Source organism: Vulpes vulpes, chromosome 14 (genome assembly GCF_048418805.1).
Source record: "Vulpes vulpes isolate BD-2025 chromosome 14, VulVul3, whole genome shotgun sequence".
In the NCBI taxonomy this organism is placed as follows: domain Eukaryota; kingdom Metazoa; phylum Chordata; class Mammalia; order Carnivora; family Canidae; genus Vulpes; species Vulpes vulpes.
The window spans coordinates 87,564,621-87,585,497 of record NC_132793.1 but is presented as its reverse complement, the minus strand read 5'-3'; the positions used below and the strand labels follow the sequence as shown (position 1 = coordinate 87,585,497).

Here is a 20,877-nt window from a genome sequence, read left to right as displayed (position 1 = left end):
TAGGTACAGAGTTTCAGTTTTGCAAGAGGAAAAGAATTCTGTGGATGGCTGGTGGTGATCCTTGCACAACAATATCAATGTTGTTGAAAGCTACTGAACTGTGTACTTAAGGTGATAAGATGGTACATTTTATGTTACATGTATTTTACTACAATTTTTTAAATTTTAAATTAATGAACTTATAAGCACCCATCTCAAGGAGTTTTTTAAAAAAGCCAAGTAAGTGTAAAGAAAATAAAAAGAAAGGAATAATACATATAATGGCAGAAATTAACTACACAGAAAACAAATTTTCGATTAGAGGTGATTAACAAGCTAGAGTTGTTGTTGTTTTTTTTAATGAGTGATAAAATTGATAGCAAGTTGGGTTTCCCAGGAAGCAGATTCTGGGATGAAGATTAGCACATGGGAGATTTCTTAAGGGGTGCTCCCGGGAACCAGGTCTGGGAAAGGGAAGGGCAGGCCGGAAAGCAGAACTAGGCAGAGGGAGAACTTGAGCTGGAATTCAGTCACAAAACTGTCCTTAGCCAAAAATCCAGGCCAGTCTGAAGCTGAAATGTCTGAAGAGTTATCCCAAGTTGGGGTCAGGGGTCAGACCTTTCTATCCCATATTGATTGGTCACGGGCTGCAGGCCAGACTAGGAAGGGTGTGTGGCCTTGGGTAAGGGGGTTCTCTTTAGTCAAGGTAAGCCTCAGAGGGGGCTGACAGTAGAGGGCTATGTGCCACCAGGACTCAAAGCAGCAAAGGGAATAAGCACTTCATTTCTAACAGGGGGTTCTGGATAGTTCTTTACATTGTGAGCAAGAGACAAAGAATGTCACAAATTACCACTGCCAGAAATGCAACAGGAAGCAGTGTTAAAGAGCCGTGGAGAACTGAAAGGAAAGCAAGAGGATTTTATGGAAAAAAACTATGCCAATCAACTTGGAAATGTAGATGAAATTGACATATCCTCTCCCAAAATAGCTTTTCAAAACTGACATGAGAAGAAATGGAAAATATGAATAATCTTGTATTAAATGTATAATTAGAAAACCTTCCTATAAAGAACTCCAGGTCCAGATAGCTTCACCAGTGCATTCTTCCACATATGTAAGGTGGAAACATACCAATCTCACACAAATTCCTCCAGAGAATAGAAAATGAGGAAACACTACCTGATTTTTCATCAAGCAAGCATAACTTTGATAACTAAAACCTGCCAAGATGGTTACAGAAGAGTAAAATTACAGACAAATTGTTGTCATAAACATAGGTGTAAATATCTTAAGCAAAATATTTGTCAATCAGGTCCAGGATATATAAAAAGATATTCCAGGAATGTAGAGTTGGTTTAACATTTAAAAAGGCTTCCACACAAATCTTAAAATAATTTGTTCTAACTCTCTGAAGAAAGTCCATGGTATTTTGATAGGGATTGCATTAAACGTGTAAATTGCCCTGGGTTACATTGACATTTTCACAGTATTAATTCTGCCAATCCATGAGCATGGAATATTTTTCCATCTCTTTGTGTCTTCCTCAATTTCTTTCAGAAGTGTTCTATAGTTTTTAGGGTATAGATCCTTTACCTCTTTGGTTAGGTTTATTCCTAGGTATTAGAAAAGACCCCGAAGAGCCAGGGGAATTTTAAAAAAGAAAACCATATCTGGGGGCATCACAATGCCAGATTTCATGTTGTACTACAAAGCTGTGGTCATCAAGACAGTGTGGTACTGGCACAAAAATAGACACATAGATCAATGGAACAGAATAGAGAACCGAGAAGTGGACCCTGAACTTTATGGTCAACTAATATTCGTTAAAGGAGGAAAGACTATCCACTAGAAGAAAGACAGTCTCTTCAATAAATGGTGCTGGGAAATTGGACAGCCACGTGCAGAAGAATGAAACTAGACCACTCTCTTTCACCATACACAAAGATAAACTCAAAATGGATGAAAGATCTAAATGTGAGACAAGATTCCATCAAAATCCTAGAGGAGAACACAGGCAACACCCTTTTTGAACTAGGCCACAGTAACTTCTTGCAAGATACATTCACGAAGGCAAAAGAAACAAAAGCAAAAATGAACTATTGGTACTTCATCAAGATGAGAAGCTTTTGCACAGCAAAGGATACAGTCAACAAAACTAAAGGACAGACAACCTACAGAATGGGAGAAGATATTTGCCAATGACGTATCAGATAAAGGGCTAGTTTCCAAGATCTATAAAGAACTTAGTCACCTCAACAACAAAGAAACCAACAGTCCAATCATGAAATGGGCAAAAGACATGAAGAGAAATCTCACAGAGGAAGACATAGACATGGCCAACACGCACATGAGAAAATGCTCTGCACCACTGGCCATCAGGGAAATACAAATCAAAACCACAATGAGATACCACCTCACACCAGTGAGAATGGGGAAAATTAACAAGGCAGGAAACCACAAATGTTGGAGAGGATGCGGAGAAAAGGGAACCCTCTTACACTGTTGGTGGGAATGTGAACTGGTGCAGCCACTCTGGAAAACTGTGTGGAGGTTCGTCAGAGTTAAAAATAGACCTGCCCTACGACCCAGCAATTGCACTGTTGGGGATTTACCCCAAAGATACAGATGCAATGAAACGCCGGGACACCTGCACCCCGATGTTTCTAGCAGCAATGTCCACAATAGCCAAACTGTGGAAGGAGCCTCGGTGCCCATCGAAAGATGAATGGATAAAGAAGATGTGGTTTATGTATACAATGGAATATTACTCAGCCATTAGAAATGACAAATACCCACCATTTGCTTCGACATGGATGGAACTGGAGGGTATTATGCTGAGTGAAGTAAGTCAATCGGAGAAGGACAAATGTTATATGTTCTCATTCATTTGGGAAATATAAATAATAGTGAAAGGGAATAGAAGGGAAGGGAGAAGAAATGAGTAGGAAATATCAGAAAGGGAGACAGAACATAAAGACTCCTAACTCTGGGAAATGAACTAGGGGTGGTGGAAGGGGGGGGGGGTGGTGGGGGTGAATGGGTGACGGGCACTGAGGGGGGCACTTGACAGGGTAAGTACTGGGTGTTATTCTGTATGTTGGTAAATTGAACACCAATAAAAAATAAATTTATTAAAAAAAAAACATTTAAAAAGGCAATGTAGGGTAGCCCCGGTGGCGCAGCGGTTTAGGGCCGCCTGTAGCCCAAGGTGTGATCCTGGAGATCCGGGATCGAGTCCCACGTCAGGCTTCCTGCATGGAGCCTGCTTCTCCCTCTGCCTGTGTCTCTGCCTCTCTCTCACTCTCTCTGAATAAATAAATAAATAAATCTTAAAAAAAATAAATAAAAATAAAAAGGCAATGTAACTCACCACACTGACTAAATAAAAGAGAAAATCCTCTAAGTATCTCACTGTAAAGAAAAAGCATTTCATAAAATCCAACACATATTCCTAATGAAAATTCTATATAAGCTTGGAATAAAAGGGAATTTATCAGATAAAGGGAATCCACAAAAAACCCTACTGCAAACATCAAATATCATACATAATCATGAGATATTCTAAGTTTTCCCCTTGAGACCAGGAGACACAATCTGGACTAGAGAGGAGTAGCCTGGAGGTCCACCCATGCATTGGGCAGATAGACTTTTCCAGACTTCAGAGGTTATTGGGGCACATCAGTGGTGGAAAAAAGTACTCTGGCTGTAGGAAGGGGTGCAGAAGATGTTTGAGAAGCAGTTAGGGGATGTGACACAGCTAAGATGCAAGGAGTGAGGTCTGGGCAGGTGGTAGTGACTCTCTCCAGGCTTGACACAGCTAGCTTTTTGAGGTGGGGAGTGACTGAACCCCAGGATGCTGTTGGAGCACAGGGCCCAGGACAAAAGAGGTCCTGGGCAGGTTGTAGCTTCTGCAAATGGTGATTCTGAGGCAGCACAGCCTCCTCGGCCGAGTGAGGCCCAAGGGCTTGAGCTTCTGGCCAGGCTGTGGCTCCATTTGGGTGTGCTGCAGAGCCAGGAAGGTGGTAGTAGACCGTAATCAACAGCAGCATGGGGTGACCACTCAACATGTCCCCAGGAGGCTAAGCAGCAATCTGTGTACACTCATACCCCCACCTGCACTCCCTACCCCAGGGACTCTTCTTGACCCTGGGAATGGGAAGAGGCATCTAGCGTGACACCAGACTTCTCACCTGCCTTGGTGGTAGTTGTTGGGGGCAAGGTAACTCAGACAAGTAAAGCTTGTGCATATGTTGAATAAAGGGAAAGTCCATGTTGTGCTGCTGAGTTCTGGGGATGAGGGAACTACAAAATCCTATGGCTGCTGCAGGGACCCTCTTAAGCCAAGGGAAGTGAGAGTTTCACCCTCGGACAAGCTCTGCCTTGGGACATTGGGGCCCTTTTTATTCCTGCAGAACAACAACCTGAGAAGACCAGATTCAGTGCCTCAGTGCAGTGACTCTGATCTGAGTGTTGGTAGGGGTGGGGGACTGGGTCCCTCTGTTTGTGAGCAGCAACATGGTGACAATTTGCCAATAGGGCTGCTTCCACAGGGAACTTAATCTCCAGGAGAACGGGTGTGGTCTGAATACCAAGCAGATGACCCTTCAAGTATCAGCTGAAGGAAACAGAGTGGATATAGAAAAGAGGAGAACAAAAGGACATAGAAGGTTTTAAGGGGGAAAATCACTAAACTAAGTTCTTCAGAGTGAGGCCTTTGAGCTTGAGAGCCAAGGGTTATTCCTATTCCTCGAGGACACACTCCTGCAGTCTGGCACCTCTGTTGCAGCATTTCAGTCTCCAAAAGGGACAGGAGAGATGTCCCTTCTATCAGAGATTCTTCTGCCCAGGTTTTAGAAAAATCAGTAAAACCAATTAAAGCAAGATGGCACCACAGATATTCCATCATTTCTTCTTTCCAACCCAGGGGACCCAGGACAGAGGCCTCAAAGAGGAACACTCCATGCCCCTCCCTTCTGGACCAGCTTCCAACATTTCTCCCAGCAGGACCCTTACTTTCCACCGCATATCAGGGGACCTTGCTCCACCCTCTCCATTTGTAGCACTTATGGACAGCCTCTTTGTAATAAATGCTTCCTTAAATCTACAATATTACAGATCATAGTAGAAAACATTCTAAGTATGAGTAAGCAACAAGCTAAAACATGCTTTTAATATTTATCCTTCCAGAGATTTTTCTATATATGTGCTATACTTAGTTTTTTTTTTTTTTAGAAAAATGAGCTTATTTCCAACATATAGTCATATATTTTACTTTCTTCATTCAGTGTCATGAAAATTCCATGGTATTACACGGATGAATTACAATTAATACTTTTGACTGCACAGTATTCTCTTTCCTAGATTATTACAACTGAGCAAGCATCCTATTGGTGCATATTTAAATTGAAAATTACTCTGAAATTTCTTTTGCCATTGACTCTCACTTATTTTACTCTTTTCTGTAATATTTCTTTTTTAAGACTTTATTTATTGGATAGAGTGAATGCACATGCATGAGCAAGAAAGAGAGAGAGTCTTTTCTGTAGTATTTCTAAAAATTGTCATGAACAATGATTATTTCATTTTTCTGGCACCTCTGTGGCCCCAACCACTGTGTTATGACATTTGTTCTTTTTCAGGCAGATAAATATTTACTGCACACCCATATTTCTTGGAGCACCCAAAAGACACATAATATGTGGCTCTGATCTCTAATGAGATATTAGTCCTATTAATAATAATTCTGATAGTATTAGTTTCATTTTGATACTGTAATAAATTGCCACAAATAAAGTGGTTTAAAACAACACACATTTATTACGTTACAGTTTTGCAAGCCCAAAGTCCAACATGGGTCTCAGTGGATTAAAACCAAGGATTTGGCAGGATGCATTCATTTTTGGAGGTTTTAGAGGATAATCTGTTTCCTAGCCTTTTGCAGCTTCTGGAGGCCTGCACAGTCCTTAGCTCCTTGTCCGTTCTCCATCTCGAAAGCCAGCATCATTATACCTCCTTCTGTCTCCCTCCATAGGCACAGCTTTCCTCCTATTGCAACTGAGAAAGGTTCCTCAATTCTAAGGATTTGTGTGATTACATTGGGTCCCCCTTGAAAATCCAGGATGATCTCCCGGTTTCAACGTCTTAACCTTAATTGCACCTTCAGCATCCCTTTTGCCCTGTGATCTAACACATTCACAGGTTCTGGGGATAAGGGTATGGACATCTTTGGTGGTGGTGGGCCTTTTCTGTCTACCTCATGATAACCACTACCATTTGTTGAGTAGTTGTTACTGTCAGTGCTGAACGAAGCACTTTACAAAGAGTATCTCACTTAACCCAACCCCTAATCCATGAGGCCGATATTATGATTTATCCTCCCTGGACAGATGAGGGAACAGAGGCCAACAATAATGATTTGGAAGTTGAGGCTAATTCTCAGGAGTAGCACAAGTCAGTGAGAATTGTGAGCCTTCTTTATTTATTTGCTTACTTATTTACTTATTTGTTTATTTAAAGACAACATTAAAACCTTAACATAAGGGCACCTGGGTGGCTCAGTGGTTGTCAATCTTTGGCTCAGATCATGATCCTGGGGTCCTGGGATCAAGTCCCGCATTAAGCTCCCCACAGGGAGCCTGCTTCTCTCTCTGCCTATGTCTCTGCCTCTGTGTGTCCCTCATGAATAAACAAATAATTTTTTTTTAAAAACACCTCAACATAGACCCAGAACTTTCTAGGGAATTTCTGTTTATAAACACTGAGCTGGCCAACTCTGTTTTTAATCCACCGTGTTGGTAAAGGGTGACAAAATCCTCCTCTGAAAAGTTTTTGAACTGGGTCAGGCCTGAAGTCACTGCACCACTAAGGCACAGGTTTGGGCTGCCATTTTGCCAAGCCTGGCATCTGGTTCCATAGAACCAGATGCAAATCTGTGTGACTTACAGCCCCCAAATAATGCTTGTGAAAGCTGCTAGGTTGCACTTGGACCCTCATTTAAAAGGGGGTGAGAGGGCTGAATGACTCAATTCTCACCTGTTAGAGGGAGGTGGGTCTTATTCAGCTTTCAGAAAGGCTTCTCAACAGTCTCCCATCTGTGGACATGGGAGTTTAGCTCATTGCTCTAGCCACAACACAACAGGGACTGGAGTGCAGCCTCCAGGGTAAATAATCATATGCCTCAGATCTGTGGGTCATCACCCAGCAGGGGGCTACAAGAAGTATAAAGGGACAAGTCTGAGTAGCCTCCTGATGCCTTCAGGACAGGTAGACTTTCTATTCCTCAGACGAACTGAAATGAGGGGATGTTGGCATCCCTGGGGAGCAGGGTTGCCAGATTTAGGGGGGAAAACAGGACACTGGCTAAATTTGATTTGGATTGAATTTCAGATAAACAATGAAGTATAAACCTGTGCTTGGTCCACAGCTTTAGCAAAGACAGCTACATGGCATGGATCCCCTACGAGTGAGAAAAACCAGATAGAGGAGGTTTTATTTCACTTCTGGAGCCAAGCAGGGCAGAGGAAGAACAGGTCTGGCAGGTGACAGAAGGAATCACAGCTCAGGATCAGGAAATCAGGGGCCCGTTGTAAAGCAGGTGTGGACACAATCCTTTGGGGAGAGCATCCAATGTCTGATATAATGTGGGATGAGGGCAGAAGGCAATTTTTGTGAACCTCAAGGGACAAGGTGACCTCAGCTGACACTCCGACTTCACAGAAGAATGTACTAGATGCTGTAGGCCCACAAAGGAGGGCATAACTCTATGCCCAAAGGAATCTGAAGAGATTCCTTCCAAAGCAGGGTATCAGAGGAACTGGTGGGGGCTCGGGGAAACAGAGAGAGCTGATGGGGGTTGGGTAACGAGGCAGAGGGCTCACCTCATGGGCAGTTCCTGAAATGACATTTTATTCCCTTGGCGAGCATGCAGCCTGCATGGCAAAGGTGAGGATGCAAGCAGGGAATGGATGAATGGTTGGGTTGGATCAGCATATCTGAATCTGCTGATGAACAGCTTCAGATGTCTTGCTGAGATGGTTGAACTCTGTCCCAAAATTATGGATGGAGGGGCTGGGGTGTGATCAGACCAGTGACGAAAAGGCAAACCAAACAGAAAGCACCTCCAGCAGCTGAGCAGAGGACTGCGCAGAGGAATTCGTGTCAGCCGCCCACAAGGCAATGTGTCTGGTCCTCGATGTGTCTGGTCTTCTCTCTGGCCTGGTCTTCACTTTGCCAGCTTTGGAAATCCTAAGGAATGGAAACTGAATCAGACTAAAATCCCTATGGGCTTAAATTATTTGATCTTACATGCCATTTGGAATTCTTCATCTACTAGGAAATGTTTACACTTGAAAGAGAAACTTTACAAAAAAAAAAAAAACTTTATATCATCATGCTGGTCACACTAGAAGTTGTCAAGAACTGGTTAACTAGCAAATGTGTTGACTGGGACAAGCCCAGGGCTTAATGAGGAAGAAGCAGCAGGAATTTCGAGGACAAGCAATGATGGCAGAGTCTGTCCCATCTGCCAACAGGCAGCCTCCAATTCTAGGAAGAGCTGGAGAGGTTCTGGGGGTTGGCCAAGGAGGAAATTTTATTTTGGGTCATTACAAGCTCTCCATTAATATTTGGAATGAGAGTGTGTTTTTAAATGGATCGGCTTACCAATGAACATTAGAAACCTTTGAGGATGCTGCGTGTATCTGACAGATGGTCATACCTGGAAAGAAGACAGACACTTCCAGCTCAGCTGTGAAGGGAAGTATGACTGGTGCACAGAAGCAGACCAATGGATGTGTGTGGCTAAAGCAGCCACTTTGTGAATCTCACTCACATGGTAGCCTCTTGGGTTCCCCAGGCAGCTGGGTGACCCTGCCAGTGTGTGGTTCTGAGAAAGACTTTCACTGCTCCTTGAGATGCAGGCATTCAGTTCACACTCCCTAACTCTAGCACCTGGGTTCCAAATGGATGCCTCCTTGAAGGACCACACCTGTTCTCAGCCTTCTCCCTGGCTCAGCCATCATCTTTGGGCTTATGACCAGAAGCTGGATGCCCAACCTCCTAGAGAAAGCATTGGTTCTGGCACTATAGCAAGGGACAACAATTTTAAGTAACAAAGTTCAGCTTTTGGTACATTTTCTCTTCCCAGTGGCCCATTAAGGAGCTATAGCAGCTTTTATTGAGGACCAGTGGTCAGATGTCTTCAGCTTTAAAAATATCAGTCCTCCCTGAATGTTGCCATGGAATAAAAAGCCAGTTTTTCCAGGAGTATACTCTTGTGACCACAAAGGATAAATATTCTGAGGAGAGTATTCTCTGCATAAATCAGGGGTCTCTCTGTCTCTCTCTCTCTCATGGGTGCATTAGAGATGTTACACACACAAATTCTTTCATTCTCATGGAGCCCCACAAGCTGGGCAGGAAATGGGGAGGATTTGATTCAGGTGCACTGCGATTATTTATTCCCTGCAGATCTCCAGAAAAAGCTGTCCAGTCTGATTCAACCAACCAACCAGCTATTTTTGAAAACTGCTTAACAATTGTTGACTGTGTAACACCAGTTTCTGTGTACTCATCAACAGGTGGGAGCAAATGAGGGCACACAACCCACCGTTAAGTGCAGATGCTCCCTGGAGTGTTTGAACTTGGGCTAAGGCTCCAGAGCTGGGGACAACAGGAAGGAAGCACCTCCCATATTTCAAAAGAGCACCAAACACCTACTAGAAATCCATTCTGGGGTTTGCTAAGTCTACACTGGTTTTGCAGCCCTTGCCCCAGTAGCACCAGCTGACAAATACAGAAAATTGAGAGAAATGGGGTCAGGGAGGGATTTGATGGGAGTGATGGGTGTCATCACCTGGTGAAGGGTGCTGAGAAGAGTCCCTCAAACCATATCACGTGGTGCCAACAGTCGCCCTTTAGAGATCAGGGTGTTTGCCAAAAGGGAAGATGGTCATTGCATTTTCTGGTCAAATGTTTGCTCTCTGGGTGCAATTAATCAAGCTGTACCTGGTGGACGATTTTCTGATATATTTGGTAAGTGTGCCTTGGTAACTGAAAATGGAAATGAGCAGAGGAAATACCCACTTCTCTCTTAGAAAACTCCAAGGTTGAGGGATTGGCTGGACCAGCCCATGATTGCAGGGTGAGGGCAGTGGGCAGTGGTGGGACAGCCCATGCTCATGGGTATGGTGGGGTATTGTGGGTAGCCACAGAAGATGTCCAGTTCTAGCAATCTTGAAGGTGCCTTGTCCCAGGGAGTGGTCTGCTGGGACAAAGGGGCTCAGAAGGGCCCATCAGGGGCAGGGGGTAAGGGAAGTATGTTGGTTGGTCAAGGTCCCAGCAGAAATTCCCCCTAGATGGTTAGCATGAAGAGATTTATACAAATAGGGTTTACTAAGGTAAAATTTATATAAAATGACATTCATCCTTTCTAGATATACCATTTAATGAGTTTTCCCAAATGTTTAAAGTTGTATAACCACCACCAGAAACATAGTATAGAACATTTATATTGCCCCAAAGAGTTTCCTCATGCTCCTCTGCAGCCACTCTCCTTCTTTTATCTCTGGTTCCTGGCTACCACTGGCAGATGTTCTATTTTTAGAGTTTTGCCTTGCTGGAAGACCACATAAATGATGTCATAGAGTATTTCGGCTTTTGTATCCAGCTTCTTTCACCTGGCATAATGTTTTTGAGATCTATTCATGTTGCTGCATATGTCAGCAGTTTGTTCCCCAAGTTTTAGTCAGTGGATAGCATCCCATTGTATGGACAAAACTTTGTTTACCAATTCACTTGTTGAAGGACCTTCTAATTGTTTCTACTTTTGGTGATTATGAGTAACATGGCTATAAATATTCACATACAGGTCTTTGTGCATATGTATGTTTTCATTTCTCGTGTATAAATATCTAGGAGTGGAAATTCTGGGTCATAAGGTAAGTGCATGTTTAGCTTTCTAAGAAACTGGCCAATTTTTTCCCCCAAAGCTCTTGTACATTTTGTATTCTTGTCAGTACTGTATGAGAGTTCCATTTCTTCCTCATGCTTGTCAGCACTTAGTATTGTCAGTATTTTGAATTTTAGCCATTCTAGCAGGTGTGTAGTAGTATTTCATGAGGTTTTAATTCACATTTCCCTAGTGACTAAGGATGTGGAGTATCCTTTCATGTGCTTATTTGCCATCCACATCTTTGGTGAAATATCTGTTCAAATATTTTGCCAATTTTTGAGTTGTTTATCTTCTTATTGAATTAAAGAATTCTTTACATAATTTAAATACTACAAGTCCTTTGTCAGATATATACTCTGCAAATATTTTTTCCCAGTTTGTACCTTGTCTCTTCATTTTTCTAAGTGTCTTTTAAAGAACAAAAGCCTCACAATTTTTATGAAGCCCCATTTATCAATCTTTTTTCTTTTCTACTTGGTGCTTTTTGTGTTGTAGCCAATAAATCTATGCCTGATGCAAATTCACACAGGTATTTCCCTGTCTTTCCTTCTCAAACTTCATAGTTTTAGCTCTTACATTTAGGTCTACAATCCATTTGAAGTTAATTCTAAAATATAGTGTGAGGTGAGGGCTGATATTAATTCCAAATGGATATCCAATTGTTATGACACCATTTGCCGAAAAGAATGAAGAGTACTTTTTTATTGTAGAATAAAATACTTGCAGAAAAGCACATATAAGTGTATAGTTCAATGAATTTTCACAAACTGAACAGACTTGCATTATCAACCCCTAAATCAGGAAACAGACCATTTCTAGCTCCCCATAAGCCCCTTCTGATTCCCTTCCAGTCACTATGCACTAGTCCCATCCTATCCTTAATAACCACTACCCTGGGGCAGCCCGGGTGGCTCAGTGGTTTAGTGCTGCCTTCAGCCGGGGGTGTGATCCTGGAGTCCTGGGATCAAGTCCTGCGTTGGGCTCCCTGCATGGAGCCTGCTTCTCCCTCTGCCTGTGACTCTGCCTCTCTCTCTCTCTCTCTCTCTCTCTCTCTCTGTGTCTCTCATGAATAAATAAATAAAATCTTTAAAAAAAAATAACCACTACCCTGACTTCCAACAGCTAAGATTAGTTTGCCTGTTTTTAAACTTTGTATAAATGTAATTATATACAACATCTTGTTTTAATCTATATTCTTTCACTCAACATTCTGTTTGGGTTTTTATAAGGAGAGTTTTTTTTTTTAAAAAGATTTATTTATTTATTTTGAGAGAGAGAGAGCACAAGGAGAGGGGCAGAGGGAGAGAAGAAAAAGAATCTCAAGCAGACTTCCTGCTCAGTGGGGAGTCCAACATAGGGCTCAATCTCTCCACCCATGCAACCATGACCTGAGGCAAAATCAAGAGTCAGAGGCTTCACCAACTGAGCCACCCAGGCACTTCTACTCAACATTATATTTATAAGAATCATACACGTTGTTGCCTACCATTATACATCACTGACTCTCACTGCTGTGCTGTATTCCACTGAATGACTATATCACAATTTATTTATCCATTCTTTTGTTAATATTCATGTGTGTAGTGTCCATGTTGGGGCTTTTATGAAGAATGAACATACATTTTAATTGAGTGTATTTCTAGGAATGGAACTCCTGGGGTATATATTTTTGTGTAGTTCAATTTTATCAAACACACCAAAGACTCTTCCAAGTCTTTACACCCCCTCTAGAAGTGTAGGAGAGTTCTAGTTGCTTCACATCCTCCATAGCACTTGGATTTTCCACCGTTTTTATTTTATTTTACTCTAGTGAGTAGGCAGTGATATCACATTGCAGTTTTTCATCTGCAATTTCCTGATGACTAACGAAGTTAAACTCCTTTCTTTGTGTTTATGAAACACATGAAAGAATATTTTGATATGTTCTTTTGTAAAGTGTCTATTCAAGTGTTGTGTTTATTTTTACATTAGGTTATGTCTTTTTCTTATTGGTGTGGAGGGGTTAAGTATGTATTCTGTATACAAGTCCTTTGTGAGAATTCTATTTTGCTGATAGCTATTTCTAATATCTCACTCCCTGTGTATTTTTTGAAGAATTTTTCCGCCTGAAGGCACTATTTCAGGTGGGTTCTTGGGCACCTGGGGCTAGTGACAGCAGGGAGCTGTTCCTGCTCTGAGGATGAAGTTCAAGGGGATGAAATTATATTACTTGAGCCCAGGGAGGGCTGGATCTGGGGAGGTGGGGCAGCTCAGCTGGAGTTATGGTCATGAGGGCCACACTACTGCCAGGTGCAGGCCTGCAGCAAGGATGGGTAGGAAATCCCCCTCTCCTCTCACCTTCCCTTCTCCTGATGGGGTTTCCATTAGGTGAACCCAGAAATCATCAAGGAAACCCAAAAGGTGTCATCCTCAGGAGTCAGCCTCTGGATCACAGAGGAAGACAGAGAAGGAAGAGGCATGGATCAGGGCCAGGGGGTGCCGTGGAGATTAACCAGCAAAGAGGAGGTACAAGAGACTGCCCAAAGACTGTATCTCTCAGGTTAAGACACTATGCAGTGTGTATGTTCCCAGGGAGCCTCAAAAGAATCCGCAAAATGTGCTCCTTGAGAGAGCCAGCATTTGGAGGATTGCCATGTGGGAATCCGGCAGCAGAACTAGTTAGGTGAAAAAGAAAAAAGATTTTTTGCTCCCTTCCTAGATTAATCTTCTACTTCCTTTGCCTCAAGCCTAGAGGAGCCAGGAAAGGGAGAGGAAGGGAGAGAGAAAACTCCTGAAAGGACACTCGATGACCCTCCCTACTGCCTGGCTGGGCCAGAGCAGAGCTTGGCTTGGATGTGAGATTCAAATTTTGATTGAGACTGGACTGGACTGAATACCTGAAAGCGAGTCATCTTTATAGAAACAAGACTTATTCCTACCATTAAAAATGCCTGGAAAGCTGAGGTGGGTTGGCTCACTAAGATGTCAAAAGAACTTGCCTGAAGGACAGAGTGGAAGAAAGATCAAGCCACTTCCTGTTTGTTCCTCACTGGTTCAGACTGTTCAACAGAATACTTTGGGTTTTTTTTTAAAGATTATTTATTTATTTATTTATTTATTTATTTATTTATTTATTCATTCATTCATTCATTCATTCATTCATGAGAGACACACAGAGAGAGACAGAGACAAAGGCAGAGAGAGAAGCAGACTCCCTGTTGAAGTCTGATGCTGAACTCAATCCCAGACTCAGGGATCACGACCTTAGCCAAAGGCAGACGCTCAACCACTGAGCCACCTAGGTGCCCCAACAGGACAGTTTTATTTATTTATTTATTTATTTATTTATTTATTTATTTATTTATTTAGGCTGGGTACGGTATACTTTATTGATGGTACATGACAAGGTAGGGCTTCCCAAGCCTCTCCCCTTCCTCAGGGTCTGGGATATAAATTGGAGGTCAGGAGATTCTCAGTGTGTTGGGGGATTAAGTTGGGGCAGGGACTTCCCAGCAGCTGAGGGCCTCTCTCTTCCTTTTGTTCTTGTTGCAGCTGGTGGTCCAGGAGGCTCTTACTCCTTGGTCCATGTGGACCATGAGGTCTACCATCCGGTTGCTGTAGCCGAATTCATTGTCATACCAGGAAATGAGCTTGACAAAGTGGTCATTGAGGGCAATGCCAGCCCTGGTGTCAAAGGTGGAGGAGTAAGTGTCACTGTTGAAGTCGGAGGAGACAACCTGGTCCTCAGTGTAGCCCAGGATGCCCTTGAGGGGGCCCTCCGATGCCTGCTTTACCACCTTCTTGATGTCGTCCTATTTGGCAGCTTTCTCCAGGCAGCAGGTCAGATCCACAACTGACATGTTGGGGATGGGGACATGGAAGGCCATGCCAGTGAGCTTCTGGTTCAGCTCAGGGATGACCTTGCCCACAGCCTTGGTGGTGCCAGTGGAAACAGGGATGATGTTCTGGGCAGCCCCTTGGCTGCCACACCATAGCTTCCCAGAGGGACCATCCATGGTCTTCTGGGTGGCAGTGATGGCATGGACAGTGGTCATGAGGCCTTCCACAATGCCGAAGTGGTCATGGATGACTTTGGCCAGAGGGGCCAAGCAGTTGGTGGTGGAGGAGGCATTGCTGGCAATCTTGAGGGAGTTGTCATACTTCTCGTGGTTCACGCCCATCACAAACATGGGGACATCAGCTGAAGGAGCAGATATGATGACCCTCTTGGCCTTGCCCTTCAAGTGAGCCCCAGCCTTCTCCATGGTGGTGAAGACCCCAGTGGACTCCACAACATACTCAGCACCAGCATCACCCCATTTGACGTTGGTGGGATCTTGCTCCTGGAAGATGGAGATGGACTTCCCATTGATGACAAGTTTCCCGTTCTCAGCCTTGACTGTGCCATGGAATTTGCCCTGGGTAGCATCTTACAGGAACATGTACACCATGTAGTTGAGGTCAATGAAGGGGTCATTGATGGCGACAATATCTACTTTGCCAGAGTTAAGAGCAGCCCTGGTGACCAGGTGCCCAATATGGCCAAATCCGTTCAGTCCAAACTTCACCATCAGTGTCTTGGGGACGCTGCTGGCACTAGACCAGAAGATGCAGCTGTCTGTCGAACGGGGAAGAGCAGCGAGCCAGGACAGTTTTTCTTTTTAATTTTTATTTATTTATGATAGTCACACACAGAGAGAGAGAGAGGCAGAGACACAGGCAGAGGGAGAAGCAGGCTCCATGCACCGGGAGCCCGACGTCGGATTCGATCCCGGGTCTCTAGGATGGCGCCCCGGGCCAAAGGCAGGCGCCAAACCGCTGCGCCACCCAGGGATCCCAGGACAGTTTTAAATAGCTTAAATCTGTCTTTTGCGACTGGCTTGAGGCCACCTACTTTTCATGCATTGTCTTATTAACATTCACAATCACCCTGTGGGTCAATACTAGTACAATCTCTGCTTTATAGGTGTGAAAATTGAGTCATAGGGTTAGAAGGGCATAATTACCTGGTTTCAAGTCCAGCAAATCTGATTCCAGGATCCAAACTAAATCTGTTTAAAATAAGACTATACTTTTAGAGCAGTTTTAAGTTTGAAGAAATTTTGAGAGGAAGGTATAGAGAGTTGCCCTACATCCCTGCCTCCCACATGTACAGCCTTCCCCCACTATCACTGTATCACAGTAATACACTTGTTACAATTGGTGAATCTACACTGACACCTCATTAAATTCCATAATTTACGTTAAGGTTCACTCTTGGTGTTCTACATTCTATGGATTTGACAATCATATAATGACAAGTATTTACCATTACAGAATCATACAGAGTTATTTTTACTGCCCTAAAATTCCTTTGTGCTCTGCTCATTCATCTTTCCCTCTACTTTCAACCCCTGGTAACCACTGATCTTTTTACTATCTCCATAGTTTTGCCTTTTCCAGAGTGTCATATAGTTGAAGTTATACAGTATGTAGCCTTTTCAGATTGACTTCTTTCACTCAGTAACAAGAATTTAAGTTTCCTTCATGTCTTTTCATGGCTTCATACTTCTTTTCTATTTAGTGCTAAGTAATATACTTAGCATGTCTGGATGTATCACAGTTTCTTTATCCACTCACCTCCTAAAGGACATCTTGATTGTTTCCAAGCTTTGTCAGTTAGAAATGAAGCTGCCATAGATATCTTATGTTTAGGGTATTTGTATGGACATAAGTTTTCAATTCATTTGGGTAAATTAATACCAACGAGCACAATTGATGAATTGTATGGTTAAGAATATATTTAGTTTTGGGATGCCTGGGTGGTTCAGTGGTTGGGCATCTGGGTTTGACTTGAGTCATGATCCCGGAATCTGGGATCAGGTCCTGCATCGGGCTTCTTGCAGGGAACCTACTTCTCCCTCTCCCTGTCTCTGCCTCTTTCTCTGTGTCTCTCATAAATAAATAAATAAAATCTTTTTTTTTTTTAAAAAAGAACATATTTAGTTTTGTAAGCAGCATCCAACTACCAAGCTGCCTTCCAAAGTGGCTGTACTATTTTCCATTCCCACAATGAATGAGAGTTCCAGTTGCTCCACATCCTCACCAGCATTTGATGTTGTCAGTATTCCCAATTTTGGCCATCTAATAGGTGTGTAGTAATATCTTATTGTTGTTTTAATTTGCATTTCCCTGATGCTATATGATGTAAGCACATTTTCATGTGCTTATGTGCTTTTTTACCATCTGTATATTTTCTTTGGTGAGGTGTCTGTTAAGTCTTTAGCCCAGTTTTTAGTTGAGTTGTTTGTTTTCTTATTGTTGAGTTTGAAAAAATCTTTGTATATTTTGGATAATAGTTCTTTATCAGATATATCTTTGCAAATGTTTTCTCTCAGTCTATGACTTGTCTTCTCATTTTCTTGACATTATCTTTCACAAAGCAGTTCTTAATGTTCATTAAGTCCAGCTCATCAATTGTTTATTTCATGGATTGTCTTTGGTGTTGTATCTACAAAGACATCACCATACCCAAGGTCATCTAGGTTTTCTCCTATAGTATATTCTAGCAGTTTTATAGTTTTACATTTTACATCTATGCCTATTATCCATTTTAAGTTTATTATTGTGAAGGTTATAAAGTACGTGTCTAGATTTATTTTTCTGCACATGGTTGTAGTTGTTTCAGTCCCATTTGTAGAAAATATTGTCTTTGCTCCATTGTATTGCTTTTGTTCCTTTGTCAAAGATCAGTTGAATATATTTATGTGGGTATATGTCTGGGGTCTTTATCTTTAATACCTTTATTATTATTTTATTATATTTTACTTTTATATTATATTTATATTATAATTATTATATTATTTTTATTATTTGTTATTATCTTCTATATTCTCTAATCTATTATCATATTGATCTAGTTGTCTATTCTTTTGCTAATACCACATATCTTGATAACTGAAGCTTTATATTGTTTTTAAGTCAGGTAGTGTCAGTCCCCCAGCTTTGTTCTTCTCTTAGCTATTCTGAGTCTTTTCCTTCTCCATATAAACTCTAGAATCAATGTCAATGTCCACAAAATAACTTGCTAGGATTTTTATTGGAATTGCAGTGAATCTAGAGACGAAGTTGGGAACAACTGAAATCGTGACAATATTGAGTCTTCCTGTCCATGAACATGGAATATCTCTCCATTTATTTAGTAGTTCTTTAATTCAATTCATCTGAGTGTTTTAGTTTTCTTCATATAGATTTATACTTTTGTTAGATTTATACTAACTACGTCATTTGGGGGGAATGCTAATATAAGTGGTACTGTGTTTTTAATTTCAAATTTCACTTGTTCATTGCTGGCATATAGGAAAGTAATTGGCTTTTTTATATAACCCTGTACCTTGCAATCTTGCCATAATTGCTTATTAGTCTCAGGAGGTTTTTAAAAATATTCATATGTTTAATATTAATAACTTTTCTAGTGAAGACAGCATTGTGCTTTAGGCAAGAATGAAAACCTCAAAATAATCACCATAAAGCTTCTCTATGGGAGAATAAACTAGTATGGTCCATAGATAAAAGATGAAATCCACAATGTTGGGATTATAAATGTTTAGAGCAGCCAAAACTAGAAGACAAACCCAAACTACCATCAGAAGAGTGAAATGTGATCTAGTCCAAAAGGTATCTTTAAAGTTTTGACACAACTCTCCATCTGAGCTGTGAAGATCGATCTTCAGTTCAGTCCAGCCAGCAGAAATTGACCACGCAATTTTACACTGTATTTATTGTACAGAGTATGTATATTCCATAAGGTTCCTTTAGTGCTTGCTACTCTGTTGTACTTTTTGTCCAAGCAATTTGAGGGCATGCAAGTTCCACAAAATTGTCAATAAGAACACACTATGCTCTTTCTTCATCATAATTAAGACATGTCATCACCAGTCTTTGTACTGAAGTCTAAAAGAACATTCCAAGTATCTTTTGATATTGATCATTTATGATGCTCCAACAAAAATGTATTCCGTAAGTCTAAGAATTTAAATCTTCTTTAAGCACTGAATTACAGTAGGCAATGGCCACTTCTACATCTAATCCGTTTTGTTTTGGATTCTTTGCAAAATTAAAAGCAAACTGGTAAAAATTATTAAATCATCCTGGTTCTTTCCATTTTTGTTCCATCTCGGGTATCGGGCCTTCAGTTTTTCAATGTCACACCATCCATGAACTCCTGTTTGGGAAACTTGCACTCTGTAGCTGCTCTGAACTTCCACACAACTAACGCACTAATGCTGGTTGGATTGAGTGCCAGGTCATCACAGAGCTGTAGTACACCATCTTTTCCTATTTTATTTTCATCTTTAAGATTTTTGTATCTATTGTATAGTTGTTCTAACTTCTTCCTGTTCAATGATCCTTTTACACTCTCTCACATATAAGGTTCAGGATTTTGGAAGAAAATTGTGTGTTACAATACCCAGCTTCCAGTCATTTTGAAAAAGAAAACTTACTGCTGTTTTTTCAGTAGATTGTGTGAAGATCATAAACTGACAAATTTTATCCTTCTGCAATGATTTCAATTTGCTCATGTTGGTGTCTTCCAGGCCTCTCTCCTCCACCTCTAGCTTCACAATGAATCAGTTCAAGGAGTTTTTTTGTTGTTGTTGTTGATTCTTTTCAGATTTTCTACATATATGATCATGCCGTCTGTGAACAAAGATAATTTTATTTCTTCCTTCCAATCTGTACACCTTTATTTCCTTTTTTTTCTCTTATTTAATTATTTTAACTTCTAATACAATGTTAAAAAAGAGTGGTGAGTGGTGATATTCTTGCTTTATTCCTGATCTTAGTGGAAATGTTTTGAGTTCCTCATGATTAAATATAATGTTAGCTGTAGGGTTTTTGTAGATATTCTTTATCAAGTGAAGGAAATTCCTGTCTGTTCCTTATTTACTGAGTTTTTATCATGAATGAGTGTCAGATTTTATCAAATGCTTTTTTTTTGCACCTATTGTTCTGATCATGTGATTTTCCTTTTTAGCCTCTTGATGTGGTAGATTACATTGATCAATTTTCAAATGTTGAAGCAGCCTTCCATACCTGAGATAAATTCCACTTGATCATGGTATATAATTTTTAAAATATATTGTTGAATTAAACTTGTGAATATTTTATTGAGGGAATTTTGCATCTTTGTTAATGAGAGATATTGATCTGTAGTTTTCTTATAATATGCTTTGTCTGGTTTTAGTATTACGGTAATACTAGCCTCATAATAAGTTAGGGAGTATTCCCTTTGCTTGTATCCTCTCAAAAATATTGTAGGGAATTGTCATCATTTCTTCCTTAAATGTTTGGTAGAATTCACTAGGGAACCCATCTGTTTGAAAGGTTATTAATTTCATTTATTTAATTGATATAGGCCTATGTGGACTATTTCTTCTGGTATGACTTTTGGTAGATTGTGTCTTTTAAGGATTGCTCCATTTCACCCAGGTTATCAAATTTTTTATAGTATTCCTTTATTATCCTTCTAATGTGCACAGAATCTGCAGTGATGCTCTTTCTTTCATTTCTAATATTAGTAATTTGTATCCTCTCTTTTAGAAAAAAGAGAGTTGGTCTGGCTAGAAGCTTATTAATTATTAATCTTTTCAAATAACCAACTTTTGGTTTTGTTGAGTTTTTTCCTATTGATTTCCTGTTTTAAATTTCATTGATTTCTGCTCTAATCATTATTATTTCTTTTCTTATGCTTTCTTTGTTTTTAATTTGCTCTTCTCTTTCTAGTATGCTAAGATGAAAGCTTAGATTATTGATTATGAATCTTCCTTCTTTTCCAACATGTGCACCCAATGCTATAAATTTCCTTCTAAGCACTGCTTTCACTGCATCCCACAAATTCTTTTATGTTTTCATGTTCATTTAGTTAAGTATTTTTAAATTTCTTCTGCTTTGACTCATGTGTTATTTAGAAATGTGCTGTTTGATCT

At 40.9% G+C, this 20,877-nt stretch overlaps 2 pseudogenes; both read right to left on the bottom strand.

Moving 5' to 3' along the window:
* The window catches only part of LOC112923097 (glyceraldehyde-3-phosphate dehydrogenase-like), a 29,921-nt pseudogene extending 14,441 nt beyond the window's left edge, over positions 1-15,480 (bottom strand).
* Positions 15,481-18,712: 3,232 nt separating this feature from the next.
* LOC112923103 (DCN1-like protein 1 pseudogene) lies at positions 18,713-19,470 on the bottom strand (annotated as a pseudogene).
* Positions 19,471-20,877: the final 1,407 nt, after the last annotated feature.